Below are 19,624 nucleotides of genomic sequence, written 5' to 3' on the forward strand. Positions count from 1 at the left end.
AATCAGACTCATCAGGGTCAGTATTGGGGTGCTGTGTGGTTTCCAAGCTGTGTGGCCGTGTTCTAGCAGCATTCTCTCCTGAGGTTTCACCTGCATCTGTGGCTGGCATCTTCAGAGGATCTGATAGTAGGAAAGCAAGTGGAGTATATATACCTATTGGAGTATCCAGGATGGGGGAAAGAACCATTGTCTGTTAACAAGTAAAGGGTGCAATTAGCAAACTAGATTTACATGTGTTGAGTGGGATCCACCCATTAGCATGTGAGTAACAATGAAGATAGCAAGGTCAGTAGGTGAGGTCATCTGAATAAAAGTGGCCTGGCCTTTATTCCCTTTGATTGTTTACTGTCTATAGTCATCATCCTGTGTTTGTGTGAAGCTGATTAGTCACTGTCTTGACACTAGTGTTTTTCAACACTGGTAACCAAGTTTTGTTCATTTTCATGGTTTCTTCCTTTCTGTTGAAACTGTCCATGTGCTTGTGGATTTCAGTATTGTTTGCTAACACTGGCAGCAAGGATCTCTGGCAGAGGGATTCCACGTCACCCACCTCCTGGCCCTTTTTAGCTGGAGATGTCAGAGATTGAACCCAGGACCATTTGCAAGCCAAGCAGATGCTCTTCCACTGAGCCACAACCTCCTTGATTCCCTCTTGTCAGCTCCCTTATCATTCAGGTAAGTTGTTAGCCCTTTGAGCAGCAACCTCTGTGCATCAGTGTGTTCTGCAAACATTTAGGAGTGCGTAGTAGGTCATTTGCACTGGGATTCCTGAAAAGGAATGAAACAAGGACAAACCTCTAAGGGCCTGTTCCAGATAATGGGGAACCTTAGGAATTTTGCAATCTAAAAAGAAGAAGAAAATGCAGGCAGCTATGCCGGCCCCATCATGGCAAGTCACATATTAATGCATGGAGCTAATCCCCAACTTAGGGAGGTTTTTGTTTTCACAGGGAACTGGAACCCTTGGTTGTCTTAAACCTTTGTTGAACCCCAGGAACAATCACGAGCAACAGCAGATGGTCCGAGGTAGGCAGTTCAATAATTAGAAACTCAAGAGAGTCTTCTGAGGTTTGCAGTTTTAACCCTTTCCAGTTTTAAAAAGCAGGCCAGATTACCCAGGCAGTCATCTGAGAGGGAAAAAAGAGAGAAAGCGGTTTGCCATTCACGGTTCTCTTGGTCTGACTTTCACCTGCAGGGACCAACACTGCTACACAAAGACAAAGAGAAGTTTGTCCTTGGAACTAGTAGGAAATGGAACTAGTAGGAAAATGCCCCAGCTCCACTCCATTCAAACTCTGAAATTAAAAATGTCTATCAAATTCATATTAATACTGTGAATGACTATTCAGTGTTCCAGAGTTGGGAAACGAGCAATCTTTGATGAGCAAAAAACCTAAGAGAACCTTGTTACTTGTGCGGATTCTTTTATCAATGAGCCTCATATTAAAATTAAGTGGAATAGAAGCCTTGTTAAGAAAAAAACAAGGCCTGTCAAATTCAGCTTTCCCTTCTCTGCAACCTTAAGTCTCTACAACTGCTTCTCTAGAAGCAGATGGGGTAGATGCAGGGGCGTACTGCCCAGGGAGACATATGGGGCCAAATGGCCCCGGGCTGTGGCCATTTAGTCATGTAGGGAGCGGAACATGCCCCCCCCCACACAGCCCTCCTCCCCCCCTTCAAGACCTGGCGCAAAAAGTTGTTTGGTCATGGTGGGGGACAGTGGCCACCCATACCAAGGTAAGGGACAGAAAACTCAGAATTTCACACTGGGCTACATTTTCCCTAGATACTTCTCTGCACAGACGTCATTATCTTCTTTTATCCCCAGCACCTGACATTCAGAGGTAGACTGTTTCTGAATAAGGAGGTTTCACTTAGCATGCTAATACATCTTCCTGAAATTATCTAGCTGGTTTTAAGAGCCACCTAAGACAGTGACCTTCATCACAGTGTAGTGTCCCATCAGTTAATGAAACATTGTATGATGTAATGAGACATCGGACTCACTGTTTCCACGGCAAGAGACAGCCTTTACCTTCGAACCAAGGCAGACTTATACTGTGTTTTCAGAACATGCAGATGTCTCCAATGGCAGTCACAAATGGATTATTTGTTTTAAAGTCACAAAAACCCCATGTGAGAAAGACGAGTGACAATTTCTAACCAAACTCTGGGTTTGGAGTTCCATTCTATTTCAAATGGACATGGATACAAGCTAATTTTGCTCAGGGACTCAATCCTGCCATACACAATTCAGATTTCACAAAGGATCTAGCAGCTTTCACACGGTGGTACAACTGAATGTACAGTTAGTAAGAATCAATGAACAATGATCTAGCCTGATCCTCAAAAATCATCTAATGCTTGTGTGCACAGCATGTCCTATGAAAGGTGAAGCACTGACTCTATCTCTTCCATTGTTGGGGTAGTCAGATCTTCAAGTGTTGAAAGGAATGGCGATTCTGGGTTTTAGGTTAACTGAAAATGACGGCATACCGACTTGCATCACAGTTCAAATATTTAGTATCAATCAGAAGCTTTGATCTGGTAAATTCTCCAAAGCACAGGGCCCAAAGCCAATCTGCTTGCTGAACTTTTTGCTTGCTGAATTTTTCTCCGCATTGCAACAAGGCTCCTTTAAATGGACTCCAGCAGGAGATCACGTAAGATTTCAGCCACGTATCCAGAATAACAACATACTCTTGAAGAATAAGAACTTTGTAAATGTCAGGATAATATCCTATGACTATGGTTTTGGATACAAATATATGAAGAGCAGGACTAATACGTTGGACTGTTTTGAGTGTGCACTAAACTGAGAGTGAACTGTTTCAGCACGCGTGAGAAAATCCCTGCGCTCCTTCCAAGGAAGTCCACTTGGAATAGAAATACAAATAAGCATTGTTGCACTTGTATTTTATGTATGATTAGAAATATAAGAGGGTAATACATTGAATGCCACTTTAGCAGCATACGTGTGTCTTGTATAATTTTTCCGGTCCGTTTTTTGACACCCAAAGCCAATCTGCCCTGCTCTTGTATTTCTTAATCCTGGCTCACTGTCTTCCAGATCTACCACATCTGGGGATTCTCTTTACAACCACACCGTTTCCTTTCAAAAATATCTTTGCAAGAAGCATCAAAGTATCTTTGCAAGAAGATGCAAAGATAAAAGACAAGGTTCTGCAAGCAATTCTGCAATCAACTCAGAAGAGCCAGGGTAGAAGCAGCAAGCTCAGTATAAGTGGGAGAGGACCTGGCACAAACACAGTGAAGGTGACTCTCTCAGGAGCAAAGAGGAAGATGAGGGTGTGCCAAAAAGTGAGAGATGTAATCTTCAGGAAGAGGTACAGAAATAGATCTGATGGCAAGGTCAAGTTTGCCTGCTAAATAACCAGATGGGGAACCTCCACTTGAAAAATGCAATAGCCCTGGAAGGTCTTTCTTAGACAGTCACAGGAACTTAAGTTACCACTGGAATGCACTGATGGTTTCAACTGATGAGCCAAATGAATGGCTCAGTTAAAAACCAACTTGGGGGGGGGGGGGGGATAATCTGTAACAAGTCCACATTAAAACTAGATGTATTTGTTACGTTCTCCTTTCTCTTCCAAATCGATAAGTCTCCTAATATTTGACTGCTTCAAGCACTGAGACTTCAAAAAAATTTCCAGAATTTCCCTTACAAGGGAAATCAGTCTTAACAGACTGTTCTGAATACCTCTGTATTTGAAGAGGGAAAACCAGAGCAAAGTGCCATTCAGATTTAACTGCTCTCCCCCAATAGGACTGGCCAACGAGGATGGGAAAGATTGGGAAGAGGGGAAAAACACTCCTCTGCTGCACCTGTTTGAAAACCCAATCCCACCCGCTCTTCTGCTCCCCTGAACAACTGCAATGTACAATCCACTGGAGGAACTACTACAGGGACACAACTCTAGGAGTGACTTGGCTTATACCAAGAAGGCACAGAACAAAACACATAATCCTCTCCCCATTCCTGATTCAATAGTAATTTCAGCCCAAAAAAATGGACATTGGGAAATCACTCTTCCTCAGCCATCCTCCGCAACATGGGGAAATCAAAACTGTCCTACCTAGTGGAACTGCTGTGAGGAGCCAGCCTTAATAACATCTGTGCACACTCAAGCAGCAGTGGCGTAGGAGGTTAAGAGCTCGTGTATCTAATCTGGAGGAACCGGGTTTGATTCCCCGCTCTGCCACGAGCTGTGGAGGCTAATCTGGGGGATTCAGATTAGCCTGTACACTCCCACACATGCCAGCTGGGTGACCTTGGGCTGGTCACAGCTTTTTGGAGCTCTCTCAGCCCCACCCACCTCACAGGGTGTTTGTTGTGAGGGGGGAAGGGCAAGGAGATTGTAAGTCCCTTTGAGTCTCCTACAGGAGAGAAAGGGGGGATATAAATCCAAACTCTTCCTCCTCTTCTTCAAAAAACTCCCAAGTATTGTGATTTTAAACAGTTCTTCTGCTTGGATTGCTTATGTAGTCAAGTCCATTCTATCTGCACAACAAGGAAAAATATCTTCTCTCACACTGCTTAACTCTTTACTCTGCTGCTTGTAAGAGTGGGGAGAGTCTATTCATGTAGAAGTATTGGGGGGGGGGAGGAACTTTTGCCTGAGCCTTCTGAACAGAACACTGTGTTTCAGTTAAGGGTGTACAAGCAGCAGCCATTGTCTGCTGCCCCAGTGCTCCCCCTCCTTCAACTCCACCTGACTAAATGGTTTTGTTTGCTCCCAACAGGCTGTTACTTCCAGTCCCATCCCCAAGCAGAACAGAAGGCCAGCTCAAGAGCCAGTGGACTGAACACGACATGAAACCATCCCTCCAAAATGCTGGGCCTCTTAAGATGCAGTAGGCACTAGTTCCCAACAGAACCTGCAGTATGCCAGATGCTGTAGAGAACACGGCAACCTGATCTCTGGCCAGGAGGTATCGAAGGATTTGGAGCGCCTTCCTTTCCTTTTTTCAGGATCAGAGGACCAACCTCTGATCTAAGCAACAAGCTCTTTCAGGGCTCAATAGACAAAAGCTCTGCTCACCCAGACACTGCTCCTGCTCCTCTTCAACAACAAAAGACGACAATGCAGAGACTGTAGGAGTGGCTTGAAAATAGATTTGTGCCTTGTCACATGGCAAGGGGCTGGCCACAGGGCCTCCTGGTCCCTTCCAGCTGAGTGACTGGGCAGTCCCGCAGCGAAACTCAAAGGAAGACAGACCAGTTGATAAAATCAGAATTGTCATCTAGTAGCTGACCCGGATGGATTCTGACCAAATTAGAAGAAATATATACAATTCAGGAGGAAGGGAGACGAGGTGCTTTATATTTTCCAGTCATCATCTGCATCTCGTTCACCACTGAATGAAACAGGCAGCGTTTAAGACAAGATGTTTAGTCACACTAGCAATTCCCCCCACCTGACACACACACACAACTCACCAATCTATTGAGTCCAACTGGATCAATCAAAGACACACATGCTCAATACTGTAACTGACAAATCACTAGTAGTGGGGGATGGGAAATTTTCAAGCAGCAACTTTTTTGCAGATGATTCTAAGAGCAGAGTGGATTAACAAAAAGTGGCATATCATGGACAGTTCTTAGCATCTCTGTGTCTTGATGTTTCTCTTTAAATTTTAAAAACACAAAGCAGGAGAGTCCTGTTATGAATACCCCAATAAAAATAGATCCCACATTAAACTTTACATTCATTTGTACATTTGCTCCACATTAGATGTGCTTTGCTCTGATCTGGTGGCCCAGGTTAGCAGGATCTTGTCAGATCTCAAAAGCTAAGTAGGGTTGGCCAAGATTAGGATGACAGATAACAGATTACAAAGGGAGTCCAGGTTGCTACACAGAGGCAGGCAATGGCAAACCAACTCTGAACAACGTTTGCCTTGGAAGCCCTACAGGGTAACCATAAGTGGGCTGCAACTGAACAACACTTTCTACTACCAAGTGTGCTTTATGGATTGGGGGAGGGGAGGCCTAATCTGTTTATCATCAATGACATATGTAGTTTGATTAGAGTTGTTGATGCTGTATTGTGAATTTGCTACATATAATGTAATGTTCATTTAAATTTATAATGTTATGTGGGGTTTTTTGCTTATGCTAATATTGTTGTACACTGTTATGGTGCTGTTATGATTTTCTACTCATGATTTTTGTGATAATGATGTTATGGTATTATGTTTATCGTAGCCATGTATTTTGTGATTTAGCTTGCTATGCTGATGTTGTTATATTGCTGCTATGTAATGATTGTAATGCTATATTGTTATATTGATGATGGTTTGATTATTGATACTGTTATTGAATGTGTTATGTACTGATATATATTTTTGTTGTGAACTGCCCTGAACCCTCTGTGGGAGAGTGGTATATAAATTAAAGATCGATCTATCGATCTATCTATTCAACTATTATTTAATGCGTGGGGAAAACTGATTTCTACAGCATATAAAATTAACATGCCATATTTCTCCAGTTTCATTTACTAAATCAGAATCAACACAAACATACTAACAAGACCCAACTTGATTTAAGGCTTTGCAAAATTTTCTAACAAGTTCTCCAGTTCAAAACCTTACAGAAAACAAACCTCATTACAAAGCAGGGCAGAACATACTTGAATGTACTGGAGCAAGCAATGGCATCGATGACTGCAATCCTATGAGTGCTAATTAGAAAGTCAGTCTTAATTGCCCTAATTTGGGTACTACAGCACAAAATTGTCCTCCTACGTTTTGCTATCATTGAGTTAAAGAGTTTCTCCTGTTGGCCCTAGGATGGATCTAAACACCTTAAGTTAGAAGAAATACAAGTGAGCTCTAACTTAAGGTCTTTTCTTGCATTCAGCATCTCCTGTAGCCTGGGCCTGAACCTGTACAAATTGCTGCATGTGCTTAGTTAGCATGTCAATAATTGGCTAGCAAACCAGGGCAACATCTGCCGAACAGACATAATGACTTCTAGACGTAGAAGCCCAGTTTGAACGAAGTTCAAAGCCAATTTTTTAGTCTCAACAGCATAACATTTAAACTAGGTCTTACTTCTGAGCAAACAGAGCTGAAAGAGCTCTGCCTTATACTGAATTAAACCTTTTGGTCTGTCAAAGTCAGTATTGTCACTCAGACTGAGGTCTTTCACAGCACCTACTACTTGATCTCTTGAACAAGAGACATTGGGGTGGGGGTGGAACATGGGACCTCCTGTATACCAAGCTGGTACTCTATGACTGAGTTACAGACTTTCATGCTCTTGTGTGTGTGTGTGTGTGTGTGTGAGGGAGAGTTCAAGCCCAGACAGAAAACCTTCAAGTTAGCTGTAGCAACAAGAAAAACTCTACACCTCAATCATAGCCAAACTCAGGGGTGTAAAAGGAGGTGGGGAGGAGGAGGAAGAGGATTCATATCCCCCCTTTCTCTCCTGTAAGGAGACTCAAAGGGGCTTACAATCTCCTTGCCCTTCCCGCCTCTCCACAACAAACACCCTGTGAGGTAGGTGGGGCTGAGAGACTGTGACTAGCCCAAGGTCACCCAGCTGGCGTGTGTTGGAGTGCACAGGCTAATCTAGTTCCCCAGATAAGCCTCCACAGCTCAAGTGGCAGAACAGGGAATCAAACCTGGTTCTCCAGGTTAGAGTGCACCTGCTCTTAAGCACTTAATTACTGCTGAAGACACCTTTCCGCCCAGTGACCCAAACTAGCCAGAGAAGCACCATCTTTATTTGGCTGGTTTCTTGGCAAGAACTCACTCAGCACCAGGGAACCTGCACCAATTGCCACCTCCAAACTAATTCCAACAAAATACTACCTACAGGGTGCCACTTTCATTTGTCCCACAGAAAACACGTGCTGGAGAGACAGATGTGCAAAAACAAAAAAGCACAGGGGGACACTGAAGTCTCCAAACACAAAAAATGCCCTTGCCGGACACTGAAGTCTCCAGAGAGATGCCAACATTAATCTCTGTGAACCACATCCAGATGGGATGTAAATAAACATGGATTGGCAAGTTTCCGCCGGCAAGTCCAGCCTGAGCTGAAGGAAGGGATGAGACTGCCCTCGAAAAGGAAGGCAGTCAAAAAGCGGTAGCTGTGTCTGTCCCCAGGGGGTTCTGGTCTGGAGATGCAGTGTCTGGATAGGGGGCCAAAGCCAGTCTGGCACGGGGGCTGAACTGAACATATCCTCGTTCCAACAAGATTACTCTTTCTTGCCTCGCAACTAGGCCTGTTGGATCACTGAGGGGCCTGGCAGTCCTAGGATTTTCTTCCCCTCCTGGTACAGAACAAATGGGCCTGAAGGCGCTACGGGGCAGGCGGGAAAGGAAGCGCCACCGCTGCTGGGGGACTGAACGGAGGCCGCAGGTGAAGGCCCGAGGCCTTCAGCAGCAGGCGGCAGACTGTCTGGGGTTGCTCCAGGATGCACACGCGCCCCCTTCCCAGCCGGGCCTCTAACCCAGAAGAGTCTGAAACAGTCCCGGTCAAGCTTCGGCTGGCTTGGCCCAAGCAGGCGGCGCGAAGAGCGAAGCCCCTTTCTGGGCGGCCTGCGACCTCTCAGCGGGCACGGCTCTCGCCACCCCTATAGAAAAAGCGGGGTGACGCCTCCCCCGCCTAGCCCAGCCGAGCGCCCCGCCTCGCCCGGCCTGAGTACCACAGGCGGCGGCGGAGGCAGCAGCAGCGGCAAGCCGCCCAGCCAGCCCCGCCCAGCCGGGCCAGTCAACCCAGCAGCAGCAGCCCCCCGGCACGGCTTCCCCAGCCAGCGCCCCTCTGGGGAGAGGGCAGTGCCGGACCAGACAAAGGCCCAGCGGCGCCGCCACGAGCCCCGCGCCCCCCGGCGCAAGAGGCAGCTGGAGCAGCACAAAGACCCAGCGATGGGGGGGGGGGGGGGCGCGGCGGCGGGGCGGGGCTGCCAGCTCCGTGCGCTTCAGCCTCAAACGACGGCGCCCACCCTGGCCCTGCCAGCAGCAGCAGCCGCCGCCGCCGCCGCCACCCACCACCCACCACCCAGCCACCCCGAGGCAGACGATGCAAGGACCTCCGAAAAGCCAGCTCCAAGGAGGGGGGGGGGGCAGCAAAAAGGATGGGGAGACTCCAGAGGCATTCTCACGTTCGTCGTGCAAGTCACGGAGGCGGCGAAGGGGCAGATCAAGGCGCTCCCGACAACCAGAGACAAAGGGGGAGGGGGCGACACGCCCCAGATCGAGCCGGCCTGCCCGCATTGCCCACATCAGGAGAGGTGCCCCAGACGCGCCCCGCTTGCGTTATAGGACCAGTTGCCGCCGCAAAAGGGGAGAGGTGGTGCCGCCCCCCCAACTATGCACATCCCAAGGCCACGAAGCACGTTTCTGGCCCCCTCCCCAGGATTTCCTCCCTTGGTAGAAGATGCCCTTCCTGGGGGAGGCAGTGAGCCACTTACCCGGCACTCTGCGCCCCCCTCCCCCGCCGGCTCGCGAGTCTCTCTCTGTCCGCCCTCGCCCAGCTGCCACCCGCGTTCACCTGCTTCCCTCGGACAGAGGGCTGGGGAAGGGAGGCGGAGGCAGAGAGCGGGTCTCCCTCCACCTTCCTTAGCCAATCAGAACCCTCCTACATGCTCTGATGGGCGGGGCCTTCGGTGGGCTAAGACTACCGATCCCGATGGGCCAAGCGCCAGCGAGAGGGGCGTGGCTGGAGGAGAGGGGCGGGGCCTTCTCTTATCAGTGCCGGGGTTGTCATGGCGACTCTGGAGCTGGGCACTGTGATACCTGGTCCAGAAGCAAGAACGTGCCGATCTGACCCCGGGTAGGTGATGTCACTCGGGGGTCCTAGGGAAGAATGCTGGAATAGGCTGCAACACACCATGAAAGGAACAGAGAGGAGAAGCAGGAATATTATTGTCTGAGGTTCATGGATGTTGCATTTGGAAGCTTCCCCAGTACTGCACATTGCTTGGTCCAATGCAAAATAACATTTCACTTGCTCTCCCTCTTATTAGCCTAATCTGGCTTTACCTAGGCTTCTCTACTCCCCATCCATCTTGAGGCTAGACATTAGACAATTCGAAATGTGGATATGTCTGCCTGAAAAAACATAAACCCATGAGCAGGGATGACCAACTGAGACCAACTGACCCCCACCACATGATGTCCTGTCCAGTTGTACCTATCCTCTCATTAAAAAAAAAAGTCCTAGATCATCCATGGAAGGAAGGCCCTTTTTGTGCAGGAAATTAGACAGCAAAGGGGCATGATTAACAGGTGCCCTAATGAAGGAACTAAGGTGACTCCTGTGGATTCCATGGGTGATATGATCAATAGGTGAAGAGCCTTATCCAATCTAGCCAGCTGGATTCAAACAAATTATAGTCATCTTCTTTCAGTCTTGGGGGTTGGGGGTCGGAAAGGAGGGAGGGAGAGGGAACAGGGCAAGTTGGAACGGATTATGCTACCATCTACTTTTGTAATAATTCTGTAGTATATTGTTATTGGCGTTTTGTACTATTGTTTTAATTTTTGTACGGTTCTATTTTAAATGTTTTTATGGATTGTATTTTTTATTGTTGTGACCCACTCTGAGCCCTGCGAGGATAAGGTGGGATATACATTTGAAATATTTTTTTAAAAAAATCCACTGAGGGGTGTCACTGGAATCTAGGGAGGAGAAAGTTGCAGGAAGGAACCTCTAAGAGGCAAGAAATATATGAACCAGACTTTAAACAGAAGGAGCAGAGAAGAAATGGAGGAGTTAATAATGTTTTGATAGAAATAGCCATTGGAGGAGGTCGCCATAGACTTAAGGACTGCCTTGGTGGGATCAAGCCAGAGGCTCATGTGGTCCAGCATCCTGTGTCACACAGTAGAAAATCAGTTGAGTTGGAAGGTCCACAAACAGGGCACAGAGGAGGAGGCCTTCTCATGATGGTGTTTGCTTGCACTGGGATTCTGACACTGCTGACTCTGGATATGGAGGTTCTCTTGATGGACCTCTCTTCCAAGATTTTGCCTGATCCCATTTGAAGGCCATCTATCCTCATAGTTATTACTGCCTCCACAGGTGCTGAATTTCACAATGTAATTACCTGCTGAGTAAAGAAGCAATTTCCATAAATCCTCCCCGTGCTTCATAGATACATTTTCTCCAAGGTTTTGCATCCATTTCATCATACAATCTTTTACTGCTCAGTTGCAGTATCATTTTGCAGTAGGATTTTGTATTGCTATTAGCATGTAACCTGCCCTGAGCCCTTCGAGGATAGGGCGGGATATATAGCTGTCCTCCCTCTGCAGCTGTATGTTCTTTTAATCTAGTCAGCATTTGGCCTGTCATTGGATATTCTTTCCTATTTCTTTAATTTTTGTCAAGTTTTCTAAAATCTTGATGATCAGTCATGTTCCCATAGTAGGTTATAAGATCAGTTATCCTTCTTACGCTTCTTTCACAGTCAGCATCAACTGGAAATATCAATTGCACACATGTACTATATACAAACGAGCCACATGGCGTAGTGGTTAAGTTCTTGCACTGCCACTCACACGGTCAAGAGTTCGAGCCCCCTGTGGGTCACATAACCTGGCAGCTGGCTCAGGGTCAACTCAGCCATCCATCCATTTCTTGGTCGGTAAATGAGTACCTAGCTCATAGCTAGGGGGTAAAGAATAGCTGGGGAAAGCAATGGCAAACTACCCAACGAAAGCGGCTTGCCTATAAAATCACTGCTTGCAGTGGTACGCCAGGGTTGAACACGACTGAAGGGGAAACTTTTCCTTTACTATATACAAAGGTGGCTTAGAGCAGGGTCTTGATCTTTCTCAAAACATGTGTTGCATTCAAAGCTTGTGTTCTCAATAGTGATATTGGTCTGTTAAATTACTGATGAGGCTTCAGGTTGTCCTGGGCCTGCAGTCAGCTATTCTCCTTGGATGAATAATACTTCTTCCAGGGATGATACTTTGCCTGGCACTCAATGGTATATATAAGTAAACAAGGGGGCTGCTCCTGTTCATGGGAGCTTTGCCTTTAACAGGAATGGAGTCTGGACTTCAGCTAATGTATTTTTGTTTTCCATGATTTGTACTAAATTGTTGTCAGAGTAGCTGAGACACTGTCTCCACCTACCCACACACACAGATGTATCTGTTAACATTTCTTCAATCACTGCCAGTTTCTTTATGCAAACTGGTTTGATAGTACCTCTCTCCAGCATGTCAAATGAAAGTTGCTCTTCCCCCTTTATGAATTCAGTGAAGGTACCTAGTTGAGTGGGCCATTTGGAAGTAAATCTTGCTCTCATTAGTGTATTTGTTTTTGGAATAATATCTACTCCATACCCTAATTTTCAAGATCACAAAAGCCAGAGTGTGATACTAGTAATGAAGTTGTTTGCACTGCAGAGAAATCATTTTGATATTCTCTACATTTATACATGCATATATAGCAGGCTGCATGCTTCTATTTTGTGACCAGCGCATTTTTTGGAAGTTGGGCAAGAATTCTAAAGCAGATTAGCTTTTTGCAGTAAACATTAACTGACTGTTAAGAGTTTCAAGTTTTGGTGTGCTGTTGCTGTGTTAGGGAGATCTGGATTGAACATTTCTATGGCTGTCTAGTTGCTATCCTTGCTGCAGATATGGACTGCTTTGTTATTTTCTGTGCATACAGAAACTTTCTGCAGATTCCTCGCTGTGTGTGAGAAGCCTTTCCAATCTTCATCCAAACACAAAAAGGCTTTATTTTAAAGGTTTTTAACTGGACAGTGTTTTCTGGTTGTGCCTGTGCTTGTGCCTAGAATTTCCTCTGTTTTCTCTTTACTTCCTGCTTAAATGCCCTAATTCCAATATCACTGAGAAAAAAATGGCACTCTACTCCGTCTCCTACTCAGCAGCTCAGACTGACCTCTGTTGCTTCCTTGTCTAAAGGGAGTCTTTGCCCCGCCCCCTTCTTGGCTTTGAGGCAGAGACTGGTACCATGGACAGCGAATGGAGCTCCACTTTCACATTCACATTGCTAGCTCTGGAGAGGCGTCGCCTGTTGGATTATCTGTAGCACAGACTGGCAATTGCTGTCTAATAAGACTGCCCGACAAGGCTCACCGGGAATTGCCGATTCCTGAGTAGTTTGGTTTGAGGGTATCTTACAGTGTTGCACAGATGTACTATGTGCAAAGGTGGCTTAGAGCAGGGTCTTGATCTTTTTCAAAACATGTGTTGCGTGCAAAGCATGTGTTCTACTATTGAAACGCAGTCCAACCGGGACAGGTCTAAATTGGGGCCTGGATTGTAATGGATGCAAAGGAAGTTTCAGCTGCCAGCCATAGAATCTGCTCCTCTTTTTTGTTCTAGATACTAAAGCTGTTTGAGGTGCAGATTTGGCATGTGTTCATCTTCTCTTCGAGACCTTTCTCATTAGAGATTTACCTACAACAGGGGTCTGCAACCTGCGGCTCTCCAGATGTTCATAGACTACAATTCCCATCAGCCCATCAGCCCATTGGCCATGGTGGCAGGGGCTGATGGGAATTGTAGTCTATGAACATCTGGAGAGCCTCAGGTTGCAGACCCCTGACCTACAAGAACAACACACATTTTAACAATGTGACTAGATTTCTATGAAGGGCTGCTTTCAATGGCTGTTTAGATACTTATGCAGGGAGGAATGCAGATGAGCTTCCAGGACCAGTTTGTCTGGGAGCCCCAGTGTATTGTCTGTGCAGCATAGTCCACATGACTGTCTAGGAGGTCCAACAGATTGCAGGGACTTTCTCCTGACCAAGAAGACCTACAAAATAGCTATTTTCTATTAGCAAGGGACTATGACAAAGCATTCTTAGAGGCTACCCTATGACTTTCCTTGTAAGCTTTGCAAAAATCTTTGGGAAGGGCAGCAAGCTCCTTTTGAAGAATAGGTGTATTCATAAGTAACAGTGATTTGTGTGTATGTATGTATTTGTTGTAAAGTTACTGTTTACTTATGACAACTTCATTGGGTTTTCAAGGCAAGAGACATTCAGAAATGGTTTTCCATTGCCTACCTCCACATCATGACGCTGATATTCCTTAGTGGTCACCCTTCCAAATACTGACCAGGGCTGTCCCTTCTGAGAGCTGACAAAATTGAGTAGCTTTGGTTATCCAGGTCAGAGCCACTAACTGGGATACAGAGCTAAAGTACTCACATTTGGGAGGTGGTGGATCTGAGCGCAGGAGAGAAAGAACAGTGGAATCTTGTTGCCCTTATGATTAGATGGCCACAGCTAGAACCAGGATGCTGGATTGGCTGGACCTTTAGTCTGTTCTAGCAAGACTCTTCTTACATGTTTCAGATTCTTGCACGTGACTTGTCTTGTGCTACAGTTCTTCTTTATGAATAGGAATTGACTGCAAAATATATTCCCCGGCACTCCCTTGAACTCTGCCCCTTGCTGCCTCATTTCCTTAATGGCACTGGAATCCTCTTATAAAAGCTGTCAAGAGCTACTGTGGTTTTGCGATGGGCTCTACAATCTTATCCTTTAGCCCCCCTTCTTGACAGCCCTACTTACTCCTTTTTACAGTAACAGATTCCCAGGAGCATGATTGAAAAGTTCTGGTCAGGTAGCTCTTATGTGTTTTTAATACAGAATGTATATGGGTTTGGGGAGCAGATTTGAACATATTTTTGTTTGGCTTCTGTTGTGCACATGCAAGAGCCGTTTGGGTCATTTGCTTAAAGATTCAAAAACCTTCCAGAAGCAAGGGATGCTAGTTAAAAATTAGAACATATGAAGATGCTTTGAACTGACGCTGACAGTATACCTCAGTACTGTCTACTATGATGCATTGGTTCTCCAAGGTCACAGCAACTAGATGTCCTTTAATTGAACATGGGACCATGCTCTTCTCCATCATTAATGGACAGAATTTGTTTCTCTATCGCTTGGAACATGACAGTTAAATTTATCCTCCTTGATCCCACTAAAATCCTGTGGAAAGTCCCTTCTCTTGCCACTTCTTAAGAGCCCTCAATTTGTTCCTAGTGGCTATTCCTCATTAGGATAAAATAGCAAAACTGTGAACAAGAGTCTCATGTATTCAAGACAAAAAAAAATACGATCTTAACCAAACAAAATGGATGGGGGACTAGATGGTGAATGTTGACTGCATTTGCAAATCAAGGTGTATGGGAGGGAAACAGGAGATGAAGAAAATAGTCCTTGGGAGTTTGTGGATTCTGGGGGGTGGATTTTGCAGAAGGGGGATTTTCAAATTGCTCACCCTCTCATGATTTTATATAGGCTCCTTTACACCAGGCTATTTGGAAGAGATACTTGACACAACTTCTATTTTAAATCTATTTTAAATAATTGATTTTTGTTCATCCTGGCTAAGGAAACCTGCCCAATTCCAAGTAAAAAAATTGAATGATGTCCCAAGATCTCCAGCATGCTGGGAAACAGGTAGAAACTCTGGCTTGGGAAGTGGCCCCAAATAAGAGTCCATGCTTTTGTCCTCTCCTTAAGAAATGGTTGGGCTGCAGTCATGTATCCACACCAGTCAAGCACAATCTCCTCAGTGTACATGTATAAACAGAGCAGAAGTCTGTTCAGTCATGGTCAAGCAGGGCTTCCACAAACACAGCCAGAGGCAGACAAATAGATTCACTGCTATTTCCTCCCTTTTTGAGAAGCAGACTTGGATTTTTAAAAATATTTTTGTCCTTGTGAATCTTTGTTATGTACCAAATGCCTGGTGAAGGGTTCATTATGTTCTGGGTTCATTATGTTATTAATTAATAATTTCCTCATAATTGGATGTTCTTGCATTGATTTATCTCAGGAATCTTCCTCTCAACCTATTGTCTAAAAACTTTTGCAGAAGATAGTTAAATTGAACCCCACATCATCTTGTGAAGTCTATTATCAAAAGCTGGCATCTTCGTCTTTAAACACTGCATTGTCAAACTTCTAATTGAGCTGTTTTCTTGCTCTTAACTCCAGGAACCATATGTACAACTATTTCAACATGTTAGTGGTTGAGAACATAGAAAATAGGAAGCAGCTGTTATTCCATACAAGTCCTTTTCAGGACAGCCCCCCGCCCCACCCTTTCTGAGATCGACATCTCTGCGAGCCAATGAGAGGAACAATTGGCTGGAGGGAACCAATCAAGAGCAAGACCCTCTATAACCTGGTTTCCAAGCTCTGAGGAAAAGTTTTGAAGAAAAACATGGAGAAAGGGTTGCCTACTCCAAGTGTTTATTCTTAAATGTTGCGATTTGGTGTGTATGTGTTTAAAAACCACATCAGGAACTTTAAAAAAATCTCATTCAAATAAGCTTTCTGTTTCTGGATCCTCATTAGTAAACACAATCAGAATCTTGACTTTAAACATCTCAGAAATTCAATCTTCGTATTTATATTTTTTACATGCCATTTATACCATGGAAGCTTTCTGGGTGACTTTGAGCCAGTCACACTATCTCAGTCTAATTGCACAGGGTTGTTGTTAGGATAAAATGAGATCATAGGCCTCTTTGGGTCCTCACCGAGGAGAAAGGCAGGGTGAAAATCAATTAAATAAATATCTTATTCATTAAGGGGAGAGCAAATCTGACTTAAAAAGCAACGTTCAAAAGCAAGCATCAATGGCAACTAAATGGTGCCATTATCATGTCATGTTCTATTTAAAATGCCTAATAAAGGTTACTGAACTGAACTGAACTGTCATGTTCTATTTTTTGTCTCTAAAAACTGATACTGCCAAAATCAATGGCCACCTCAAGTTAATTTGTAGCTCCTTTAGGATCAAGAAATTATCTACTGGTAGCTTCTGACCAGAAACTTTCCCAGACTCTTCATCCAAAGGGAGAAAGGTGTTGCATCTCTTTGGCTCTGTGAAAAAGTTTCTCAAATTTTTTAAAAAAGTGATACTTCTGATTTCATGTTATAATTGTCAGAATCATGTAGGTGATGGTTTAAGTGTTGTTTTGAATTCTTGACAGATCTTAGGGAAGTTGAAATATGCCTGGAAGTACCACTCAAAAGCTTCTTCGATTGTGAAGAGAGTTGCGTCTACAGCACCCCAATGGTTTTTTCATTACTGTTCCAGAAGAGCCTTTTCTTTTGTGCCATTTGGTTGAACCCTTTAACAATCTGTTATTTACACATAAACACTATCTGCCATTTCCCTTGCCACTTATAATAATAAACTCACTCAAGCCAAGCTATGTTAGGAGCAAGGGTGAGCCTGCAGACTTGACTGTAAAAGGCTTGTTTTGAGTCAGTGTGTCTGAGGTAGACAAACTCTTGGGGGGGGTGTCCCTTTGATTTTACAAGGGCATCAAATCCTAAATGTTTCTGACATATCCCCCCTTCTTCCTGTGCGGTGAGTGGGGCTGAGAGCTCCGAAGAACTGTGACTAGCCCAAGGTCACCCAGTTGGCATGTGTTGGAGTGCACAAGCTCATCTAGTTCACCAGATAAGCCTCCGCAGCTCAAGTGGCAGAGTATGGAATCAAACCCAGTTCTCCAGATTAGAGTGCACCTGCTCTTAACCATTGCACCATGCTGGGACGGTTTAGTGAACATGAGGCTCAGAGTGCTACTGATACAGTAGTTAGAACAGCTGTTCTCAATTGGTAGTACACAAAGGCAATCTAAATAGCATGCCAGTTTTTCACAATTATGCTAAGAATTTACCCTCCTTCAATCCTCATGTCCACCTGCAAGTGTCTCCTGATGACTTCATCTGCCATGAACTATCCATCTTGTAATGTTTTGGCATGCTAGCAATAATAACAGAATCCCTGTAAACATATCAATTTCCTTCTTGGGATAAGTGGATTTTTTGTTTCTCTCATGGGCTGAACCCAAGTTTTTCATAAAAGATTGATGGGACCTGAGATATGAAAGGTTTAGAACCACCGAGTTGTCTGGTCAGATTAGAATCTGGAAGACCCATGTTCCAATCCCTATTCTGCCAGGGAAGTTTGCCAGGTCACTCACTCACAGCCTAACCTACCACACAGAGTTATTATTGAGAGAATAAAATAGAAAAGGGGGCAACAATGTTGTAAGCTGGGGTGCTGTGTGGTTTCTGGGCTGCATGGCAGTGGTCTAGCAGCATTCTCCCCTGACGTTTCGCCTGCATCTGTGGCTGGCATCTTCAGAGGATCCTCTGAAGATGCCAGCCACAGATGCAGGTGAAACGTCAGGAGGGAATGCTGCTAGACCACGGCCATGCAGCCCGGAAACCACACAGCACCCCAGTGATTCTGGCTGTGAAAGCCTTCGACAATACAATGTTGTAAGCTGCTTTGACCCTCATTGTGGAGAGAAGCGGAGTATAAATATATCTAAATAAGAAATAAAGTGTTGCTGCCAGTTGAAACGGTAGCGTAGTCAGCCATGACATCAGATGGGGTTTACTTACTGCTTACAGGGATTAAGGACAGAACCTTAAAGATCAGAACACCCAAGATCTCATTTGTGTCTCTACTCACTCTCTTGTCTTCTGACACACACCCATACAGATGATGCCATGTAAATGCCTGACACGATGTGGCAAAAGAAAAGCATACCTTTCACATAGGAGGAGAGTGTTTGTATTTTCCTGCTAGAAGTAGCAGTCAGAATTTCTCCCGCCTAACATTGTTTTATTTCCTGTTATGAAGATCTGGAAAAACAGTTTTGCACTTACCTGTGGTTGTTCGTCGAGTTGTCTTCTGTGCAGGCACACGTGGAATTGCACTTGTGCAGGCCTACTACAGAGAATAGCTAGTTTGTAGAAGATAAGAGCGCCCTCTCCTGCTCTTGAAGGCAAAATTTCCCACCTAAATGGTCATGCAAGACCGGGGAGGGGGGGGCACTCTTCCCTCAGTTCTTTTTTTACTGCCATGTTCAGAGGACGTCTTTTGCTTTGTCCTAATTTTCCTCAGCATTCTAGCAATTTCCTCTTTGAAGAGATGGAGCCTAAGAAAACTGCACTCTTTAATACACCCAGGGCCCATCAGAAAAGAGCTTCCAGATTAAAGTCAGCCTAGTGGGAGAGAACCCTTGGCCCTATTACAACTGATGAGCCACATGATTGTTTAGGTGGGAAATTTCCTGCCTTTGGCTCAAGATGGGAGGAGGGGAAACATTTTGAAGAGCAGAAATCTTCTAGAAGCTAACTATTCTTCTCTGTGGCAGGCCTGTGCAAGCGCAGTACCACGTGGGCCTGAACAGGAAAACCATAAAGGTAAAGGTGACTTGACAGTCTTAAACCACTTGCAAAGCAATGCTGAATAGAATTACATCTTTCTAAGCCCAGTGACTTCAATGGACTTTAAAAGGTGTAACTCTGTTTAATACTGAACTGTTGGCCTCCCAACAGGTACTTTCAGTCCAGCCAGCCCTGCCAGGAAGTCCACCCCCCTCGTTTCCCCCGACACTCAGAACCACCCCGGGGTACAAAAAGCACATGACGGCAGAGAGCCTCCTTTTTTTTTCCTTTTTGCACAAAACAGAACATTTATTCAAGTGTTCTCCAGCACAAGTACATCAGCAAGGAGCCTTCCTTAATTTCGAGTGTTCTGGGCACGAAAAGAAAAATGCAAAAGATGGGGACGGAGGCAGAACGGATAGACTTTCTAACATCTGCTG

At 45.1% G+C, this 19,624-nt stretch overlaps 1 protein-coding gene and 1 long non-coding RNA gene across 3 annotated transcripts in view; one reads left to right on the forward strand and one right to left on the reverse strand.

Annotated features, from left to right (window-relative positions):
- The window catches only part of DPYSL5 (dihydropyrimidinase like 5), a 55,635-nt gene extending 46,058 nt beyond the window's left edge, over positions 1 to 9,577 (reverse strand). Inside the window, exon 1 of one of the 2 annotated variants that reach the window (XM_048516147.1) lies at positions 9,450 to 9,577. The gene's annotated coding sequence lies outside the window, so the exon portion shown is untranslated. Of the gene's footprint in view, positions 1 to 5,063; positions 5,086 to 9,449 lie in introns of those variants that run through there. The other variant, XM_048516154.1, reaches the window with a different exon arrangement.
- On the forward strand, positions 493 to 6,123 carry LOC125443825. Its single transcript, XR_007246178.1, has 3 exons — positions 493 to 675; positions 3,071 to 3,347; positions 4,765 to 6,123. It is a non-coding gene; the product is annotated as an uncharacterized LOC125443825 (long non-coding RNA).
- Positions 9,578 to 19,624: the final 10,047 nt, after the last annotated feature.

Source organism: Sphaerodactylus townsendi, linkage group LG01 (assembly GCF_021028975.2).
Source record: "Sphaerodactylus townsendi isolate TG3544 linkage group LG01, MPM_Stown_v2.3, whole genome shotgun sequence".
NCBI lineage: Eukaryota > Metazoa > Chordata > Lepidosauria > Squamata > Sphaerodactylidae > Sphaerodactylus > Sphaerodactylus townsendi.